This window comes from Saimiri boliviensis, chromosome 12 (genome assembly GCF_048565385.1).
Source record: "Saimiri boliviensis isolate mSaiBol1 chromosome 12, mSaiBol1.pri, whole genome shotgun sequence".
Lineage (NCBI taxonomy): Eukaryota > Metazoa > Chordata > Mammalia > Primates > Cebidae > Saimiri > Saimiri boliviensis.
The window spans coordinates 30350812-30372311 of NC_133460.1; the positions used below are offsets into that span (position 1 = coordinate 30350812).

At 38.7% G+C, this 21500-nt stretch overlaps 1 long non-coding RNA gene across 4 annotated transcripts in view; it reads right to left on the bottom strand.

Annotated features, from left to right (window-relative positions):
* Positions 1–10190: 10190 nt before the first annotated feature.
* LOC141580565 (uncharacterized) overlaps positions 10191–21500 on the bottom strand; it is a 167494-nt gene continuing 156184 nt past the window's right edge. For all 4 annotated transcript variants that reach the window (XR_012512807.1, XR_012512805.1, XR_012512806.1 and 1 more), the window contains one exon: positions 10191–21113. This is a non-coding gene — a long non-coding RNA (uncharacterized LOC141580565). The remainder of the gene's footprint in view (positions 21114–21500) is intronic.

A 21500-nucleotide genomic window follows, 5' to 3' on the forward strand; every position in this document is an offset into this window, starting at 1 on the left:
GACCAGTGTAAAGGGTTTGGCAGACACACCAGAGGCACTGTGTATGTTCAGTCCCCTGGGGGAAGGGTGCTTTCACTCTGCAGAATAAATATGTCATTAGAAATATATTATGACATGAAAACTTCGAAATGACCCTTTTAAAAAATATCTCTTCCTTCAGCATCTAGTTTTCAATTTGAAACCAAGACCACGACTTCTTGCAATGATCTGCCAATTGCCCAGTCCCTGCAAATTTGGATTTTTCACATTAGAAATTACTTGTCCACTTCCTTCACCGGAGGATTTGACCATACTGCAGGTTCCCAGAGCCATCTGGCTCCCAGAACCCTGCTATAGGGGAGGGGTGTGGTGTCTCACTATTACTCCTACTCTAACCTTGCTGTCGCTGACACCAAAACCTAGATTCAGATGTGATTTTACAGATCAGAATGAAATTACACCACGCCCCCTCTCTGTTTCTAATGAGCTGTGATCAGCCTCAGTTCTATGAAGAACTAACAGGTCAGTTCTCTTGCTTTCTGTACTTGAACAATCACCTATTGTTGATTTGCTAAATTGTTTAATTTTTAAATTCAATGAACACTCAGCCTCATTTAGCATATTTTTTTAGAGGTACCCAATGAAGCACTGTTTTTTCTGTATATTATTTCCTGAGACACTTTGAGGTTAGTAATAACCTGGGGACACAAATTAGGAAGTTAAGACTCAATTCTAGTTAACTTTTACTGTATATTCTTTGGTTTAACCTGCAGTCACATAAGTATGAACTCAAGCTGCTCAAAAAACTACTGTGCAATTTTGCAAAGCAGCATATCACTATTTCACTGTGGAACAAAATTTCCTCAGAGGACACTGAGCCTATTTTCCTCCATTTCTCCCATGGCTGTGTGATGATTCCTGCCATTATCCAGCTAGTTTAGGTCCAGGTCAGCTATTCCGCAAACACAATCATTTTATAATTTCTCCATTTTTTTTTAGTCATTAATTTTGCTTCATCTTTAAGTCCAATGGGGTGTGTCTTCAAGTATTTTTTCATGAAAAATATACATATGTTTTAGATTTTTTGAAACCTTTCATATCTAAAAATATCTTTTGGCTATGTTCACATTGACAGAAAATTTGGTTTGATTTGAAATTCTTGGATTAAAAAAATATATTCTTCCCTTAATCCTCTGCAGACACTGTTCTATTGTATTCTAAATTTCATTGATGTGAAATAGTGCTTTGTGCCAGGGGCTCTCAGACCTTTTACCACAGATTGAAGGCTGCTCTGTCGGCTTCCCTGCTTTTGAGGTTTTGAGACTCAGACTGACTTTCTTGCTCCTCAGCTTGCAGACAGCCTATTGTTGTACTTTACCTTGTGATCATGTAAGTCAGTACTCCTTAACAAACTCCCCTTTATATATACATCTATCCTATTAGTTCTATCCCTCTGAAGAACCCTAACTAATAAAGGTATATGCATTGTTTTTAAGACACAATTCTATTGCACACTTAATAAACTATAGTGTTGTAAAAAACATATATGCTCTGGAAAGCCAAAAATATTGTGTGACTCACTTTATTGTGATATTCACTTTATTGGGAAAAAAATTCTGCAATATCTTTGAGATATGCCTGTACAATGAAATATAATTCTTCCTTAACAAAGGAATGAAATTTTGACACATTCAACATGGATGAACTTTGGGAACATGATGCTGAGTGATATAAACCAGTCACAGAAAGACAAAATACTGTACTATTCCAATTACACATGCGGTATCTAGAACTCAGTGGTCAAATTCATGGAAACAGAGTAGAATAGTGACTGCTAGAGACTGAAAGGACAGAGAAACAGGGCTAAATGGGCACAGAGTTTCAGTTTTGCAAATGAAAAAGTTCTGGAGATGTGTTACACAACCATGTTTATGTGCTTCATATTATTGAACCACACCTTTAAAAATAAAGTAGTGAATTTTATGTTATCTATACTTTAACCCTCCACACAAAAAAATAATAATTTTAAGATGAAATAAAATTCTGACACAGGCTATAACATGGATGAACCTTGAAGACATTATGTTATGTGGAGTAAGCCAAACACAAAAAATAGCTATTGCATGATTCCACTTACATAAGGTATATAGAATAGACAAAGTCATAGAGACAGAACATAGAATGGTGTTTTCTGGGGGCTGGAGAAGGGGAAGATGGGGAGTTATCATTTAATGGAGTTGGGGAAGAAGAAAAACTTTTGGAGATGGATGGCAGTGATGATGGTACAACAATATGAATGTACTTAATGCCACAGAACTGGACACTTGAAAATGGTTAAGATGGTACATTTAATGCTATGTATATTTTGCCACAATAAGAAGAAACAAATAAAAGAAATAGAATATGTTGCCAGCATTTAATAATCAACAGATTTAACATAAACAAAAACAGACTATCTGATAAGAGTGTGCCCATATTCAAAGATAGTGACAACTGGACTGAAGAGTGGCTACCAGACTTGGACAGGAATCGTGATTTTTTTTAGCATCTTCATTGCAGTTCCTCTCTGCTATACTTGACTCCAGATATTGCCTGCCCCGCCCCTGGAGTCAGCTGAGTTTATCGCACTGATACAGAAAGATGTAAGTAGGAGGCAATAACTTTTGACTGTTTGACCACATGGAGTCAGCCTCCTTGCTGGAAATTGACAGTGACGGCTCAGATGTTTTCAAATTTGGTCAAACCTAGTGTAAGAGTGAAAAAGCAGGGCAGTGAAGGCACTATAAAGAGTCTTCTTACCTTTTATTAAGTAGTCATATCCCGAGGCCAAACTGGGATAGTTTTTCAAAATAGTTTTCTTTGCTTTGTGGTTAGTGGCAATTCTCATCAGATTGTGTCTTGCTGTTACAAGTTATTGTCTTCCTGTGTATATGGCTGTGATTTTTGTGTCTGCAATTGACATTTTAAATGGTTTTTTTCCTTGCATATTTCAATTCATTTTTACTATCAATTGAGGATATCTGGATATTATTTCTGTCACCCAAATATGTTCTATACCTTCTAGTTTTATGTCATAGATAATGTTTATAATGTCCTTTTAGAACTTTATTTAACATTACGAAAGTATTTTGAACAGGATGGGAGAGGGGGAAAAGCCCAGGAGCAATTTCTCAGAGGCCTCCTCCAACATTGCCATTTAATGAAATAAAGCCTTGAATATCATTGGATCACCAGTTATGGTGCAACTAACCACTGTCTGAGCCTGTTCTTATTTCTCCAAAGTGTCCATAAGAACCATATGGTCGTATTTGTCCACTGTAATTTTCTGCTTTCTTAGTGCAGCATTCCTATCAAAGTCAGAGATTTTAAAAACGTAGTAACTCAGCAGCATTCTTGGGGTACCCATGCTGTGATGGGTAAGTCTGGACATCCGGAGCAGTTGTGTGTGGCTGTGGCTGATGGAGGAACTGTACAGACTTCAGACTCAAGAATTAAGGGAAGCCAGGTGGAGGGTTTATCGAGGGAATGGAGATTTTATCATTTTATTTTGTGTTTTGGAGGCTAGAAATATGTCTTGGTGGTAACAAAGAAAAGCTTTTAGAAGTTTCTTTAACATTTTTTTTCCAGTGGTTAAAAACTCAGCAATTTTGAATCTGTAAGAAACTGTGAATAATGCTTTCAGCCAGAACATTAAAGCTGCCTCTGGATGGGATTAGCATTTATTAAATAACGGCATCCTATGACTCTTACCACCAAATATCCAGCCTTATTAGATGCAGCCATCTACTCAAGAAAGAAAAACCAGAATCCCACCATGCAGGCCTCTTTTCCACTCACTCTGCTGCCAGGCAGCCCCAATAGTTCCACAGACCTGGCAAACATTCAAGCAGCCAGAAAATAAACAGAGCCTTTGCTCCCCATCCTGGAAGAATTACACAGAGAAAGAATTAGAGCCCAAAGGAGTCTCTCAGCTGAGAAAGCAGCTGACATCTCATTCTATGAGTGTCAGAGACCTAGAGACCCACTGCACTAGTGTTGTTCCCAGACCAGGGAAGCCAAAAGTTCCTGTTCAGATTAGAACATTATGTCAAATGGCAAATTAGAGATGTAGCTGAAAAGCAGAGAGTCATAGCCCTAAATGAACGTGTTCATGGCAGAGAGTTGCCCAGCCAACAGTCAGGATGGCTGACGGGCCAGATGGGAACATCTAGATGAGGCAGTAGCAGACTCAGTGATCCCTGGTCCCTACAGGGGGATGATCAGAAAAGAAACAAACACGTGACTCTCTCCCACATACACATGTACTGAATGTGTGTGTGAGTGTGAGTGTGTGTGTGCGTGTGTGCGTGTGTGTGTGTTTTCAGAAGAGACTATGGAATTAGGTCTGAGACACACTAGTGATGGTTTCCATCAGCCCAATTCTGGAAGAAATAGATGACATGTCCAGACTAGAATAATTCAGAGTGCTTAAAAAACGGACCGTTGACCAGAGTGTTAGTAGAGTGTACAGGAACCACAAGTGGAAGCATAGTATAATACCTTAAGAAAGTGGAGTTACCGATTTGGGGCTGAAGAAGCAAAAGGAAGGAGCAGTTATAGAAACTCAGGGGCAGAAAAGACCCCCTGCAGAGGATCTAGTATCACAGCTGAGACCTGTAGATGAAGGATGCGGGCCCCTCTGGCCATCCTGCAGGGAGAGAGCTGAGGAACGTATGTCCTTCCCCTGCCTCTGCCAGTGCTCCACATCAGCCCCAACCAGAGGATTGGGGGCTGGTGGTGTGACCCATACAGTCTCTCTGGTCAAGAGCAAAGTGGACAAGGGCAAAGAAGAGGTGCTAGGAGCAAAGAGAAGATATCACAGAAATAGAGACCTTTTCCTCTCTAGTGAATACTGTGCATCCCCCAAATTCGAGGCAGGTCTTAATTAATTAAAGTTCGGCCCAGAATGGTGGCTTACGCCTATAATACCAATATTTTGGGAGGTGGAGGTGGGTGGATCGTCTGAGGTCAGGAGTTCAACACCAGCCTGATCATCATGGAGAAACCTTGTCTCTACTAAAAATCCAAAATTAGCCAGACGTGGTGGTGCATGCCTGTAATCCCAGCTACTCGGGAGTCTGAGGCAGGAGAATTGCTTGAATCCAGGAGGCGGAAGTTGCAGTGAGTCAGGATCGCGCCATTGCACTCCAGCCCGGGCAACAAGAGCAAAACTCAGTTTAAAAATAAAAATAAATTTTAAAAATTTTAAAGAAGGAAGAAAGAAAGTTTATTTTGCCAAACTTGAGGATGCACATGCCTATGACACAGCCTCAGCAGGTCCTGACGACATGTGTGCCCGAGGTGGTCAGAACACAGCTTGGTTTTATATAGTTTAGGGAGACATGACACGTTGATCAACATATTATAAAATGAACATTGGTTCAGTCCAGAAAGGCAGGACAACTTCAAGCAAAAATGGGACAACTCAGGTAGGGCCCTTCCAGGTCACAGGTAGATGAGAGAAAAATGGTTGCATTTTTTTGAATTTCTGATTAGCCTTTCTGACAGTCAGATATGCATTTATCTCAGTGAGCAGAGAGATGACTTTGAATAGAATGGGAGGCAGGTTTTCTCTAAGCAGTTCCCAGATTGAATTTTCTTTTTAGCATAGTGATTTTGGGGACCCGAGATATTTTCCTTTCACCATACAAAGGGAAGCAAAAGGGGTGGGGGGTAGTATTGAGAGCTTACTCCTAAATTCGAAATATCCTGAGATTAGTTTTACATAACTTCTAGCAATTTTATTCCTATTTTGTGCCACACACTTTTAGATACTTTACACGTTTTAGTTCTTTTAATCTTTACAAACATCCTGTGATATAAATATTAGTATTGGCACATTACAAATGGGGAAAATGAAACTCAGAGATGCCAGGAAAACAGGTAGGAAAAGTTGCATGTAAGCCTGAAGCTACTGGACTCCAGGGTCTGTTGACTATTTTTTCCAGTGCTGGTCTACCACAGGCCACCACTGGGAAGGAAAAGAACCAAAGTGGCTATTAGCAGTAGGGTCTGTGTGGCCTCTTTTAATCTAATGAAGACCATGAACTCTCTGCCCAGATGCAGGAAAATGACCTGGCTCCAGTGAGCTAGTTTTCATCCGCAATTCTGGTTGGAGAGAGTGGCCAGCAGTCTATCGTTGTAAATGGTTGAGTTGCTTGGAAACTGGTGGTGATATTCTTGGATGGACCACTTGCAGAGCCAATCTTTCTAATCTACTTTCTAGGCATAAGAGAGTTTCATGCTGCCTTCATTTTTAGGAAATGGAACATGTCGCCATGTCATGTGTGAAATTAGGTTTAGCCTAAGGCTGCCTTCTTACACATTTTAAGTTCTACCTAAAGGTTTCTCCGTACGTAGTAAACTGTAACCAAACTGGTTGTGTAATAGACTATAACCTATGCCTGTACCAATCACTGAGTTTTGACAAAAGGTGGCCAACTATTTAAACCATGTTCACATAAGGCAAACAAACACTGAGTTGTAACCAATGCAGATGTTTTTGGACCTTATTTCGTTTTTACTATATGTCACTTTTTCTGTCTATAAATCTCCACTGACCATGCACCAGCACCTGAGTTACTCCAAACGTACTTTGGTTTGAGGGGTTGCCCAATTCGCCAGTCGTTCCTTGCTCAATTGAACTTCTGCTAATTTTAATTGGTCTGTTTTTCTTTTAACATATGAGATCTCTCTTACATATTGGTCTACTTTTTACTGAGTTTACCCTGAACGATGAGCATGGAAATGATTGAAAGCTGGACTGCTATCATGGGACTTGCTAATTCAAAGAATATTTATTGAACATCACTACCTGCTAGACACTGTCATAGATCTTGGAGATGCAGTGGTTTAAAGACAGAAAAGGTCACTACCCACACAGATGTTAGAGTCTAGCTATGAAATATGTGAAAAAAAACCTTCAAATTCAATTATTAATAGACAGTAAGCAGCATGAAATGATAGGCTGTAACTGGAAGGCAATGTGGCTACTTTACACAGATAAGGAAAGATCTCTGTGAAAAAGTTGTGTTTAAACTCAGATCTGGGACAGGCGTGGTTGCTCACGCCTGTAATCCCAGCATGTTGGGAGGCCTAGGTGGGTAGATCACCCGAGGTCAGGAGTTTGAGACTAGTCTAGCCAACATGGTGAAACTCTGTATCTAAAAAAAATACAAAAATGAGCTAGGCGTTGTGGCGCACACCTGTAATCCCAACTATTTGGGAGGCTGAGGCAAGAGAATCGCTTGAACCAGGGAGGCAGTGGTTGCAGTGTGCCGAGATCGTGCCATTGCACTCCAGCCTGGGCAACAAGTACAAAACTCCATCTCAAAAAAATTAAAAATAAATAAATAAACTCAGATCTGTAGGATGATCAGAACCAGCCATGCGTGGCACTGACTGGGCATCCTGGTCAGTGGCACCAGAAAGCAGTGGGCCAGAAGGGGTACCGTGTGAGATGATCATGAAGATGTAGGGTCTAGGTTGTGTGGGGCTCCAGATGCCTTTTTTGTTCTGTTAATGGAAGTCCTTGAAGATTTTAAGTGGGGAAACACATGATATAATTGACATTTTTGGAAGTTCACTTATGCTGCTATGTGAGAAATGGGATTAAGAAAGAGGAACCAAACAAGGGAAAGCCTTTGAAAAGCTATCTTTGTGGTCTATGTGAAAAGCAATTTGTATCACAGCCGTGGGCATGCATTTTGGGTGAAAATGAGGGATCTGAGGGTATTTTGCAGGTAAAACCTCGAGAATTTTGATTGGGTTGGATGGGGTAATATAAAGGAAGAAAGCAAGAATTACATTTAGGTGTTGTGCTTGAAAAACTGTGTGAATAGCAGTGATATTAACTGAAAAGAGGAAAACAGGTTTGAAACTGCAAGAATTCCATTTTGCGAATACTGAGCTTGCAATTGCTTTTTTGGGCATCCAAATAGAGTTGTCAAATCATGTAGATGGTTTACTAGTCTGGAGTGCAAGTGAAAGCTGGAGACACACATTTGGGAGCTGTTTCATTTTATATGATACAGAAAGCATGAGGCTGGATGAGATTCCGGAAAGAGAGAGGATAGACAGGAAAAAAACAGACCCACAGCTAAGTTCCGAGGTTCTCCAGAGCTTGAAGCCTAAAGACAGGGAAAGCATGATTGTCATTAAGCTACATTCTCACAGTTTCAAATCCTCCGCTTTGTGATGCTAGAGCTAAAACCCTAGAAATAAAATGTCTTCTTGGCCAACTGTTTCCTTTCAGGTTCTGCCAATAGAAGGCACAAGAAGAAAACTATAAAGGTAGAGAAAAGAGAAGGACCCTCTACTGAAATATCTGGTGTGGTTACTGTGTTCCATGACTGATAGGGAGCCAGCAAAGTATCCTGAAATGACAAGGAAAGAGGAAAAACAAGTAAATGTGGCTTATAAGCCAAAATAAGTTGGATATATTAATTTACCTCACTCCAGGAATCATTTTGTTATCTATATGTATCTCATAATATCATGTTATATACTATAAATACACACAATAACATTTATTTAGAAAAGGAAATGTCAGGCCGGGCGTGGTGGCTCACCCCTGTAATCCCAGCACTTTGGGAAGCCGAGGTAGGCAGATCACAAGGTCAGGAGATTGAGAACATTCTGGCTAACACGGAGAAACCCCATTTCTACTAAAAATACAAAAGTTAGCCAGGTGTGGTGGCACACACCTGTAGTGTCAGCTACTCAGGAGGCTGAGTCAGGAGAATCGCTTGAACCTGGGAGGTGGAGGTTGCAGCGAGCTGAGATCGCACCACTGCACTCCAGCCTGGGTGACAGAGCAAGACTCTCTCTCAAACAAAAAGCAAAACAAAACAAAACAAAAACAACAACAAAAAAGGGAAATGTCTCCAAAAATTAAATTAATGTGATTAGGAGGAGAATTTTGCCTCAGAGGTCAAAAAAAAAAAAAAGGGAAAATAAGCAATTTATTGACTTTAACTAAATGTTAAAGACCTTGACTCTAGATATTTAATGGATTTGTTTCCTAGGTAAGGGTAGGAACATTACACTCTGATTCATACTAGCTGCCTTAAAAATTGGCATAACATGTTTTGCATTAGATTTGGAGCAACTTTTTAACAAAACCTAGAAACATAATTGACTGAGTCATTTATTTTAATACTTCATCTTCAAATATGTTTTATTTTTAAATAATTTCACATATGGAAGAGATAAAACATAGCAATTAGATACCCATGAACTCACCACCTGATTTAAGAAATAGAACGAACTTTTTTATATGAAAATCTGCAGTTATATACCTACAAGTAACTACATTCTCTAATTCCTAATTTTTGTATTTACCACACCTTTGTTTTTCTGCATAGTTTTAATACATGTGCATACTCCTAATATTTTGCTTACTCTAAGCTTTGGTTTCTTCTCATTTTTCTAGTTCTTGTATGTGCAATTTTAGATTGTTATTTTGAGATCTTTCCATCTTCTTGATGTAGATATTTTGCACTATAAACTCTCCTCAGAATATTGCTTTTACAATTTCTCAGAGGTTTTGGTATGATGTTTCTCTCATAGAGAACTTTTACCTCCTTAGTCAGATGTATTCATTTCAAATAATTTTTTGCTTTCTGCCTTAATTTTGTTATTTAACCAAAACCAATTCCAGAACAAGTTGGTTAGTTTCCATGTAATTGTGTGATTTTGAGAGTTCCTATTGGTATTGATTCCTATTTTTATTCCATCGTGGTCTGAGAATACGTTTGATATAATTCCTTCTTTTTAACATATTAAGGCTTGCTTTACAACTAAGCCTGTTATCAATCATAGAGCATGTTCTGCATGCAAAAGAGAATAATGTATATTCTGTAGTTGTTGCATGAAGTGTTCTTTAGATGTCTATTAGGTCCTATTGGTCAAGTGTCAAATTTAAGTCCAGACTTTTTTTGATTTTTTTTTTTTTAAATTGTAGTTTAGGTTCTTCCATACATGTGCAGTCATTCAGGATTGTTGCATAGGCACATACATGGCAATGTGGTTTGCTGCCTCCATTCCCCCATCACCTATATCTGGCATTTCTCCCCATGTTATCCCTCCCCAAACTCCCCACCCCACCACTGTCCCACCTCTAGCCACTCCCAACAGACCCCAGTGTGTGATGCTCCCCTCACTGTGTCCATGTGTTCTCATTGTTCAACACCCAACTATGAGTCAGAACATGTGATATTTAATTTTCTGTTCTTGTGTCAGTTTGCTGAGAATGATGGTTTCCAGATTCATCCATGTCCCCGCAAAGAACACAAACTCATTGTTTTTATGGCTGCATAGTACTCCATGGTGAATATGTACCACATTTTCCTTGTCCAGTCTATCATCGATGGGCATTTGGGTTGGTTCCAGGTCTTTGTTGTTGTAAATAGTGCCACAGTGAACATACATGTGCATGTTTCTTTGTAATAGAACGATTTATAATCCTCTGGGTATGTACCCAGTAATGGGATTGCTAGGTCAAATGGAATTTCTATTTCTAGATCCTTGAGGAATCGCCACACTGTCTTCCACAATGATTGAACTAATTTACACTCCCACCAACAGTGTAAAAGTGCTCCTATTTCTGCAAATCCTCTCCAGCATCTGTTGTCTCCAGACTTTTTAATGATCGTCATTGTAGGTTTACTCTAATGATTGTTTCTTTTGCTGTACAGAAGCTCTATTTTGTTGATCTTTTCAAAAAAACAGCTCTTTGATTTTTTGAAGGGATTTTTATGTCTCTATCTCCTTCAGTTCTGCTCTGATCTTAGTTATTTCTTGGCTTATGCTAGCTTTGGAGGTTTTTTTTTTTTATCTTCCTCCTCTAGCTCTTCCAATTTTGATGATAGAGTGTCAATTTTAGATCTTTTCTCACTTTTCATGTGGGCATTTATTACTATAAATCTCCCTCTAGACACTGCTTTAAATATGTCCCAGAGATTCTGGTACATTGTGTCTTCATTCTCGTTAGTTTCGAAGAACATCTTTATTTCTGCCTTCATTTTATTGTTTATCCAGTGGACATTCAGGAGCCAGTTGTTCAGTTTCCATGAAGTTGTGCAGTTCTGAGTTAGTTTCTTACCTGAGTTCTAATTTGATTGCACTGTGGTCTGAGAGACTGGTTGTTATGATTTCTGTTCTTTTGCATTTGCTGAGGAGTGATTTACTTCCAATTATGTGGTCACTTTTGGAGTAGGTGCAATGTGGTGCTGAGAAAAATGTATATTCTGTGGATTTGGGGTGGAGCATTCTGTAGATGTCTATTAGTTTCACTTGGTCCAGATCTGAGTTCGAGTCCTGGATATGCTTGTTAATTCTGTCTTGTTGGTATGTCTAATATTGACAGTGGAAAGTTAAAGTCTCCCACTATTATTGTGTAGGAGTCTAAGTCTCTTTGAAGTTTGTTGAGAACTTGCTTTATGTATCTGGGTGCTCCTACATTGGGTGAGTATATATTTAGGATCGTTAGCTCTTGTTGCATTGATCCTTTAACCATTATGTAATGCTCTTCTTTGTCTCTTTTGATCTTTGTTCGTTTAAAGTCCATTTTAACAGAGACTAGGTTTTCAATTTCTGCTGTTTTTCTCTCTCTCCATTTGCTTGGTAAATATTCCTCCATCCCTTTATTTTTAGCCTATGTGTATCCTTGCATGTGAGATGGGTTTCCTGAATACAGCACACAGATGGGTCTTGACTTTTTATCCAATTTGCCAGTCTGTGTCTTTTGATTGGGGCATTTAGCCCATTTATATTTATGGCTAATATTATGCGTGAGTTTGATCCTGCAATTTTGATGCTAGCTAGTGGTTTTGTCCATTAGTTGACACAGTTTCTTCATTATGTCAATGGTCTTTACCATCTGGTACATTTTTGGAGTGGCTGGTACTGGTTGTTCCTTTCCATGTTTAGAGCTTCTTTCAGTAGTTCTTGTAAGGCAGGCCTGGTGGTGACAAAATCTCTCAGCAATTGTTTGTTCATAAAGGATTTTATTCCTCCTTCACTTATGAAGCTTAGTTTGGCTGGATATGAAATTCTGGGTTGAAAGTTCTTTACTTTAAGGATGCTGAATATTGGTCCCCACTCTCTTCTGGCTTGTAGGATTTCTGCAGAGAGAAGCGCTGTGAGTTTGATGGGCTTCCCTTTGTGGCTAAACTGATGTTTCTCTCTGGCTTCCATTAGCATTTTTCCTTCATTTCAACCCTGGTGAATCTGAATATGCCTTGGGGTTGCTCTTCTTGAGGAATATATTTGTGGTGTTCTCCGTATTTCCTATATTTGAATGATGGCCTGCCTTGCTAGGTTGGGGAAGTTCTTCTGGATAATATCCTGAAGAGTGTTTCAGCTTGGAATCCTTCTCTCTGTCACACTCAGGTACACATATCAAATGTAGATTAGGTCTTTTCATATAATCCCGTATTTCTTGTAGGCTTTGTCCATTTCTTTTTGTTCTTTTTTCTCTAATCTTGCCTTTTCGTTTTACTTCATTGAGTTGGTCTTCTATCTCTGATATTCTTTCTTCTGCTTGGTCAATTTGATTATTGAAACTTGTGTATGCTTTGCAAAGTTTTGTACTGTGTTTTTCAGCTCCTTCAAGTGGTTTACATTCTCTAAGCTGTTTGTTCTAGTTAGCATTTCATCTAACCTTTTTTCAAGGTTCTTAGTTTCTTTGCATTGGGTTAAAACATGTTCTTTCAGCTCAAAGAAGTCTGTAATTACCCAAATTCTGAAGCCTGTTTCTGTCAATTCATCAGACTCATTCTCCATCCAGCTTTGTTCCCTTGCTGGTGAGGAGTTGTGATCCCTTGGAGGAGGAGAGATGTTCTGGCTTTTGGTGTTTTTATACTTTTTGCACTGGTTTCTTCCCATCTCTTTGGATTTATCTACCTGTGGTCTCTGTAGTTGGTAACTTTCAGATGGGGGTCTCTGAATGGACATCAACAAAGCTATTTCTTTCTGTTTTTTTAGTTTTCCTTCTAACAGGCCCCTCTGCTGTAGGACTACTGGAGGTCCACTCCAGACCCTGTTTGCCTAGGGATCACCCACAGGGGCTACAGAACAGTAAAGGTTGCTGCTGGTTTCTTCTTTCATTATCTTCATTCCAGAAGGGTATCTGCCAGATGTCAGCATGAGCTCTTCTTTATGAGGTACCTCTTTGAATATATAGGGGTCAGGGAGCTGCTGGAGGAGACAGTCTGTCCCTTATAGAAGCTCAAGTGCAGCGCTGGGAGCTCCATTGTTCCATTCAGAGCTGCCGGGCAGGTACATTTAAGTCTGCTACAGCGGAACTCATAACCGCCTCTTTTCCCAAGTGTACTGTCCTGGAAAGGTGGGGCTTTATTTATAAGTTCCTGATATGCTGCTGCCTGTTTTCAGAGATGCCCCATCCAGCAAGTCTAGTCACAGTCTATCAGCAGAGGTGTTGCTGAGCTGCTGCAGACTCTGCCCAGCTGCTGTGTAAACTTCCTTGCCATTTTGTTTACAGAGGTACAGTTAGCCTTGGTAATGGCAGTCTGCCTCAGTAATGGTAGAATGCCTCAGTAATGGTGGACTGACTCAGTAGTGGTGGACTGCCTTGGTAATGGCAGATGCCCTTCCCCCTACCAAACTAGATCATCCCAGATCCAGCTGTGCTTGCTGTGAAACTCTCAATCCAGAGCATTTCAGATTGCTAGTCTTGTGGGGCTTTGACCCACTGAGCCAGATCACCTGGCTCCCTGTTTCAGCCCCCTCTTTTTCAGTTGAATGTGTGGCTCTCTCTCCCAGGTATTCCAGGCACCAGTTGAAACAGCCACCCAGATTTGTGTGAGTTTTTGTGTGTAAACCCATGGCACCAGCTGAAACAGCTGTGCTGGAAACTCATGGTGCTTTCGGCCCAGGAATCTCCCTTGGTCTGCGGGCAGTAAAAACTCATTTGGAAATGCGGTGATCACTCGCCCTCTGCATTGTTCTCACTGGGAGCTGCACTGCAGAGCTGTTTCTATTTGGCCATCTTGGATCCTCCCTTTTGTTAATTTTCTACCTCAGTGATCTGTCTAATGCTGTTACTGGGGTGTTGAAGACCCCACTATTATTGTGTGGCTGTCTAAATATTTTTCTAAGTCAATAAGTAATTGTTTTTTGAATCTGGGTGCTCCAATGTTGGGAACATATATACTCAGAATAGTTAAATCTTTCACTGAATTGAACTCTTTATCATTAAGTAATGTCCTTCTTTATCCTTTTTTTTTTTTTTTTTTTTTACTGTTGTTGGTTTAATGTCCATTTTATTTGGTACAAGGGTAGCGACCTCTGCTCTTTTATATTTTCCATATTTATGATAGTTTTTCCCATCCCTTTACTTTGAGCCTATTTGGGTCATTACATGTGAGATAGGTCTCTTGAAGAGAGTAGAAAGATTAAGTCTTTTTAATTCAATTTGACACTCTATGTTTTTTAAATGCAGTGTGTAGGTCATTTGCATTCAAGGTTAACACTGATATGTGAAGCTTTATACCTGTTGTAGTGTTGTTAGCCAGTAGCTTTGCGGTCTTAATTGTGTAGTTGCTTTATAAGGCATGTGGACTGTATGCTTACATGTGCTTTTGTGGTGGCAAGTATCATTCTTCTGTTTCCATGTTTAAAACTTCCTTAGGCATCTTTTTTCCGGCCAGTTTGGTGGTGACAAATTCCTTTAGCAATTGCTTGTCTAGGAAAGATTTTATTCCGCTTTCATTTATGAAACTTATTTTGGTGAGATATGAAATAATTGTCTGGCATTTATTTTCTTTAAGAATGCTAAAAATGTGCCCTAAATGTCTTCTCATTTTTAAATTTTCTACTGAGAAGTCTGCTGTTAGTCTGACAGGCTTTCCTTTATAGGTAATATGGCCCTTTTCTCCAGCCACCATAAAGACTTTTCTCTTTGCATTAACCTTGGATAGTCTGATGATTATGTGCCTTGGGGATGCATCTTGCACAGTATCTTACATTCGTAAAGCTTCTGCTGAGAAGTCTGCTGTTAGTCTGACAGGCTTTCCTTTATAGGTAATATGGCCCTTTTCTCCAACCACCTTAAAGACTTTTTCCTTTGCATTGACCTTGGATAGTCTGATGATTATGTGCCTTGGGGATGTATCTTGCATAGTATCTTACAGGAGTTCTTGTGATTTCTTGTGTCTGCATGTCAACCTCTCTATCAAAACCAGGGAAATTTTCCTGAATTATATCTTCAAATATGTTATCCAAGTTGTTGGATTTATCTTATTCTCTCTGGAGTAACAATAAGTGGTAGATTTGATCGCTTTACATTATCCCATATTTCTCAAGAGATTTGTTATTCTTTTGTATCTTTTTTTCTTTATTTGTGTCTGAATGGGTTGATACAAAGGACAGGTCTCAGAGCTCTGGAATTCTTTATTCTGCTTTCTCTAGTCTGTTGCTAAGATTTCCAACTGTATTTTGAAATTCCTATAGTAAATTTTTCAATTCCAGAAGTTCTGTTTGATTCTTTCTTAATATAGCTATGTCATCTTTCAAATCCTGAATCATTTTTCCGTTTTCTTTGTGTTGGATTTCAGCTTTGTCTTGGGTCTCATTTTCTTGCCTCCCAAGTTCTGAGTTGTGTATCTGTCATTTCAAACATTTCATTTTGATTAGAATCCATTGCTAGGAAGGTATTGTGTTCCCTCAGAGGTGAAAAAACACACTGGCTTTTTGTATTTTCAGAGTTCTTGCACTGGTCCCTTCTTATCTCAGAGAGCTGACATTTCTATTTTGAATTTGCCATCATTTGGATCGGACTTTTTGATTTTTTATTCTTTTTTCTCTTGAGGGTGTAACTGTGGTGTGTGTTGTATACGATTGATAGGCTTCATTTCTGAGCACTCTCAGAGGCCCACAGCTATTTTTGGATTCCTTGGTTTCAGATTGTTCACTATGTTGACTTTCTCAGACATTGCTTGGTGTAGGAAAATATTTTTGCTTGATGGTGTGATTCAGGCTGCAGTCCAGTGGATGGCACTTAAGAATAATAGCCAGTTGGAGACTTACTCTGCATGTGCCTTAGTGCAGATGGTGGTGCTATGGGAGAAGTCAAAAATCGCCCTCCCCAGCACAGCTGGTCTTCAGCAGAGATAGAGCAACTGGAAAAGCCCAGTAAGTGCCTCTTTCAGCTCACACTCCTAGAACTCTAATGAGAAGAACTGCTGCCGTGTCCATAACAGTATACTTGCCAGGAGGGCTGGGGTCAAGAGATGACCCCCACTGCAAGTCTGCTCCTGGCCTTTGGTGTTGCATCTTCAGCAGTTGGTGCTGTGCTCTTGTTTCCTTGGGCTTTGGTGGGTTGTGTCCACCTCCCACCCTTAGAGACAGTCCTCACAAGGATTAGATTTCAAGAGAAATGGGATATGCCTCCCTCCCTCTCCTGATAGCTGGTGCAGCACTCTCCCCCAAACAACCAAGGGAGCAGGCTGGCGTACCCAGCAGTGGCACATGAAGACTGGCTCCATGTGGCAAAGCTGTCCCTGACTGCAAGTCACACCACCTAGGAGAACCATCCTTTATTATCTCTCCTCCCTTTCCAGTCCTGCAACAGGAAAGAGCCTAATTCCATACGTACTACTGGGACACTCTCCATACTTGCCACTCAATTCTGACTGTAGGGGTCCTTCCCTGCTACAGAGCAAGCACTCTAATCTCTGGCCAAAGACTAAAACGTCTGCAGTGGCCACCATTGCCAAACATTGGCTGTATGATCCCAGATTCAAAATGGCATCCTTCTCTCAATCCGTATCCACGAAAATGCCTGCAGCTTTTTCTGGTATCTTTTCCTCTCTGTGTCTCTCAGCCCTTCCCCATGCTAATTCTTGGGCTTGGGAGAAACAGGGTGTTCTCCCTTGGACTGGGTTGCACCGATCCCTAGTGAGACTGGCTGCTCCTCTCACGTACTGAGGCTTCACTCACTTTGTCAGTGAAACACTATACAGTGGTTGCATTGCCCATCTTCTCTTTACAAGCTTTGAGGCGTCCTTCACTATTCTGATGAATTTCCATTGTCTTTCTTGAATTAAGTCTTGTAGAGTTGATCTTTACATACTATTTTGCTATTTCCAAGTGGCTGAAGCACACTGAAACCTCTAATTTGCCATCTTGGGGAAAAAAAAAATACTCTAAGCTTTCTTAAAAGTCTGAAATGCTGACTCTATCACAATTCAAATTTTTCTGTTTCTGGACTCTAAATTATATTCTGTTGATTTTGCTGTGTATCTCTTCACTAGTAATACTTATTGCTCAAGCATACAAGTTGTAGTATCTACTAGGGCACTATCCATCAACATTTTTCTTCCTTTTGAAATATGCTTTAGCTTTACATGACATTGTTCTCTTAAAAAAAAAATTAGAATCAGCTTGTCAGTTTCTAAAAAAAAAAAAAAAATGATCCCAGGATTATTACTTAGGTTAAAAAAAAAATGTATGTCCTTTGTGGGTGAATTGACATTTTAAAAGTATTGAGTCTTCCTTTCCATAAACTTGGTATATCTCTTCATTGAATTTAATGTGATTTAATATCTTCCCATAAAATTTTATAATTTTGTCAGTGTAGATCTATATAGTCTCTGTTAAATGTATTCTTGGTTCATTACATTTTTGGTGGCTCTTATTAAATCCATCTTTTAAAATAATGACTTTTTTATTCTTTGTTGCTGACATAAAATATGATTTATTTTTGGATCTAGAATATATGTATAGCAAATTTTCAAAATCATTCTTATTATTTATAAATATTCACCTATAGAATCTTTAAGGTTAGCTATATTTACATTTATATCATATATAACTGGTAACAATTTTCTTCTGCTTTTATAAATTTTAATTCTATTCTTGTCTTACTGTACTGGCTAGGATCTCCAGAAGACTAAAGCTATGTATATTACTTCTGATTTTAAAGGAAACTGTTCTAGATTTTTATTACTGAATAACTTACATGCAGTCAGTTATTAATAGATATCCTTTATGAGATTCAGGAGCTCCCTTCTATTATTAGTTTTCTAAGGATTTTATTACTGACTACATGTGAACAGTATGGGTAGATTCTCTGAATCTATTGATGTGTTTTTCTCCTTTAGATCTTCATGTGGTGAAATACAGTAACAAGTGCTCTAATGTTAAGTTATCCATGCTTTCCTGGATAACCTGTATCAGACATGATACATTATCTTTCTATATACTATGGATTTATTTGACAAATATTTTTAGACTTTTGCTCCCAATTCATCAGTGGGATTGGCCTATAATTTTGTTTCTTATACTGTCCTCATAAGGCTTTGTTGTTATTCTTATAAAATAAGATTACATTCTCTAGTGGAATATGTTTACTCTTAGAATTGTCTGTTACTTCAGTATTTGGTAGAATTCAAATGCAAAACTGTCAGTGTTTTGTTGCTGCCATTGTTTTTTGTTTCTGTATTTTCAGTGCAGATATTTTTTAGTCGCTGGTTTAATTTATATTTTTTTCATTTTTGACTCAATTTTAATGAATTGTACTTTCTAGTAATTTTGCTTTCTTTTTTAAGTTTATAAAGTACCCTGTGTGACCTTATTAATTTGTAATCTCTATTATATATTTTGGCATGCCCTCCTTTTTTAAAATCTTAATATTAATTTTATTTCTCCTTTATTCAATCTTTCTGAATATTTTCAAGTGATGTTTTAAAAAAAACTAAGTGGGCATTATATTTCTTTTCTTTTTTCTTTTTCTTTTTCTTGGTCTATAGTTTGACATTTACTTTCAAATTTCTTAAGTTGAATTTTTAGTGTACAGATTTTCACATTTTCTTTTTTCCTAATATGAGCATTTAAACTTTCAAGTTTCTCTTGAATTACTGCTTCTCTGCATTTGACAGACTTCAATATTTAGTAGTTTTATTTTTCCACTCTAAATATTTTCTAATATTTATGATTTTTTTGACCTATGTATTATTTAGAAGTGTGTATTTTTAATTTCTAAACATGTAGGACTTTTGAAGTAAAAAAATGTTTTTATTGTTGAAATATAATGTAATTGCATTGTTGATAGGAAATAAGATTTGGGTGCTAATCATTCTTATACATTTGTTGGGTGAGGTTTGATTAATATCCCAGTACATGGACAATTTTGGTAATTATTAATGTGTGTTTGAAAAAAAAAATGTAGTTTCCAATTACTGAGTGCATAGTTCTGTTTCTCCATCTGACTGAACTTGTTAATTGGGCTATTTGCATCTTCTATATTCTTTCTATCTTTGCCCATTTGTCGTCTCTTTGACCTTGTAATATCAGTTTATACAACACTAGAAGAATTATTGACACAGAGCTTTGTTCTCAACTGGCTACGCATGAAAATCATCCATGAAATTTTTATTTTCATTTGTTTACTATTTATTTTTTAGAGACGAGGTCTTACTTTGTTACCTAGGCTGGAGTGCAATGGCACAATCATAGCTCACTGTAGCTTCAAACTCCTGGGCTCAAGCAATTTTTCTGCCTTAGCCTCTTGAGTACCTGAAATGTGTATGTCCATGTACTCAATGCCTAGACAACCCCCATAAAATGAAGATAATTGTTACCTTCCCCCATTCTGATTCAATATCTCTGAGTTGAGGCCCAGAAAACTGCATTTGTAAAGTCCCCATATTATTATAAAAATGATCAAGATCAAGAAGCCCTATTTTGGGAGAAGCCCTATTTTGGGTCTGGTGCAGTGGCTCATGCCTATAATGCCAGCACTTTGGGAGGCTAAGGTGGACAGATCATTTGAGCTCGGGAGTTTGATACCAGGCAAAACCCTATCTCTACAAAAAATACAAAAATTACCTGGGTGTGGTGGTATGTGCCTGTACTCCCAACTACTCAAGAAGCTGAGACAGGAGAATCACTTGAGCCCAGGAGGCAGAGGTTGCAAAGAGGTGAGATCACACCATTATACTCCTTCCAGCTTGGGTGATGGGAATAAAATTGTATCTCAAAAAAAAAAAAAAAAAAGTGGCCATATATATATATATATATTTTTTTTGCTTGTTAGATTATTCTTGATTATACTCCTACTGATGTCCTGCAAAATAAATTATCCTATACATTAAGAGCCAGCCCTCTCTTAAATCTGTGCTACAAACAAGATCATTAAACACTTCAGGATAGCTACGGGCAAATGTGATTTGTGACCCTTTGTGAATTCCTAATAATACCAGCAAAGGGAAATCTAGTCTAAAACAATCACAGCAGACAGTACCTAGGCCTGGGTCCTCAGAAGAGTAACAGGAGAGTCTCTCCAGTTATGGCACCTTATTACTCTTGTTAGGTATTTATAGAGAAACACAGGACACTAGTTTGCCAGGGGATATAAGAAAAGTCTTTAACAAATACTCAGGAAGGGAATTGAGCATAAGTAATCTGGTGTGGTACAAAGACCTGCAGGAATGAAATCACCTGAGAGCTTGTTAGAAATACAGAATCTCAGGCCCCACCCTAGACTTCTGAACCAAAATCTGCTTTTTAATAAGATCCCCAGACACTTTGTATGTATATTCAAGTTTGAGACACACTTTAAAAATGCAGACAGATTTCACATTTCTAACAAGCTCCCCGATGACGCTGATTCTTCTAGTACAAGGACACACTTTATATAGTAGGGTTTATAGTACATGAAGTTAAACAGAGGGATTTACTTAAAACCATTCAGGATTTTACCTGAATATTACCAGCACCAAAAAATGCTATGTGGGCTTTGGATGTTTATGAAATCCAAAGAGCACATCCTCCTGCAAATTTAATATAATATGGAAGGGTACAGAATGCTGTCTTTGTCAACCAGTAGAGGGATTCAAATACCCAAGGGAAGAATGCCAAAAACAATTAGAATCTCTCACCTTCTTTGTTGATTTCTCTGCACAAGACAGTCTGCTCCTGCCTGTCTGCCTGAAATTCACAAATTCTCCTCTGCAAATTTTCATGGGCAGGCTGCAGCTTTCTGCCCTCTTTGCTTTTCATTGCTGTCATTGGACTGTCTGCTATCTTAAGCAGCCACAGCTGGGGAAGGAATCCACGAAGAACATATTTTCCTATAGAAATGAGCAATATGTTTTTAGTTTGTTTTTTACAACTGAGCAGCTTGCACACAGCCTGCACTCACATCCCTGCCTGGTTCATCCTAGGTCTGTTCGTTTGGGCTGCATTTCTGAAAGTCAAGCTGGTTTAGAGGTCAAGCAAAACAGAGCCTAGATCTTCCTTGGGACAGGTTCAATGCTCATGTTCCTCACTGGTCTTTTGCTGAAGTACAACCTATCGCTCTTGATAAAGGCTTATCTCTCAAGGTGTGTTCAGGAAGAGCTCTGTGATGGTATTCCTGGAGTTTTGAATATTTAAAAAAAAATTTTTTTAAAGCTCTGATAACTTGGAGAACAGTGTATGTGGACATAAAGGCTTTGGCTCTTTCTTTCCTCATGTTT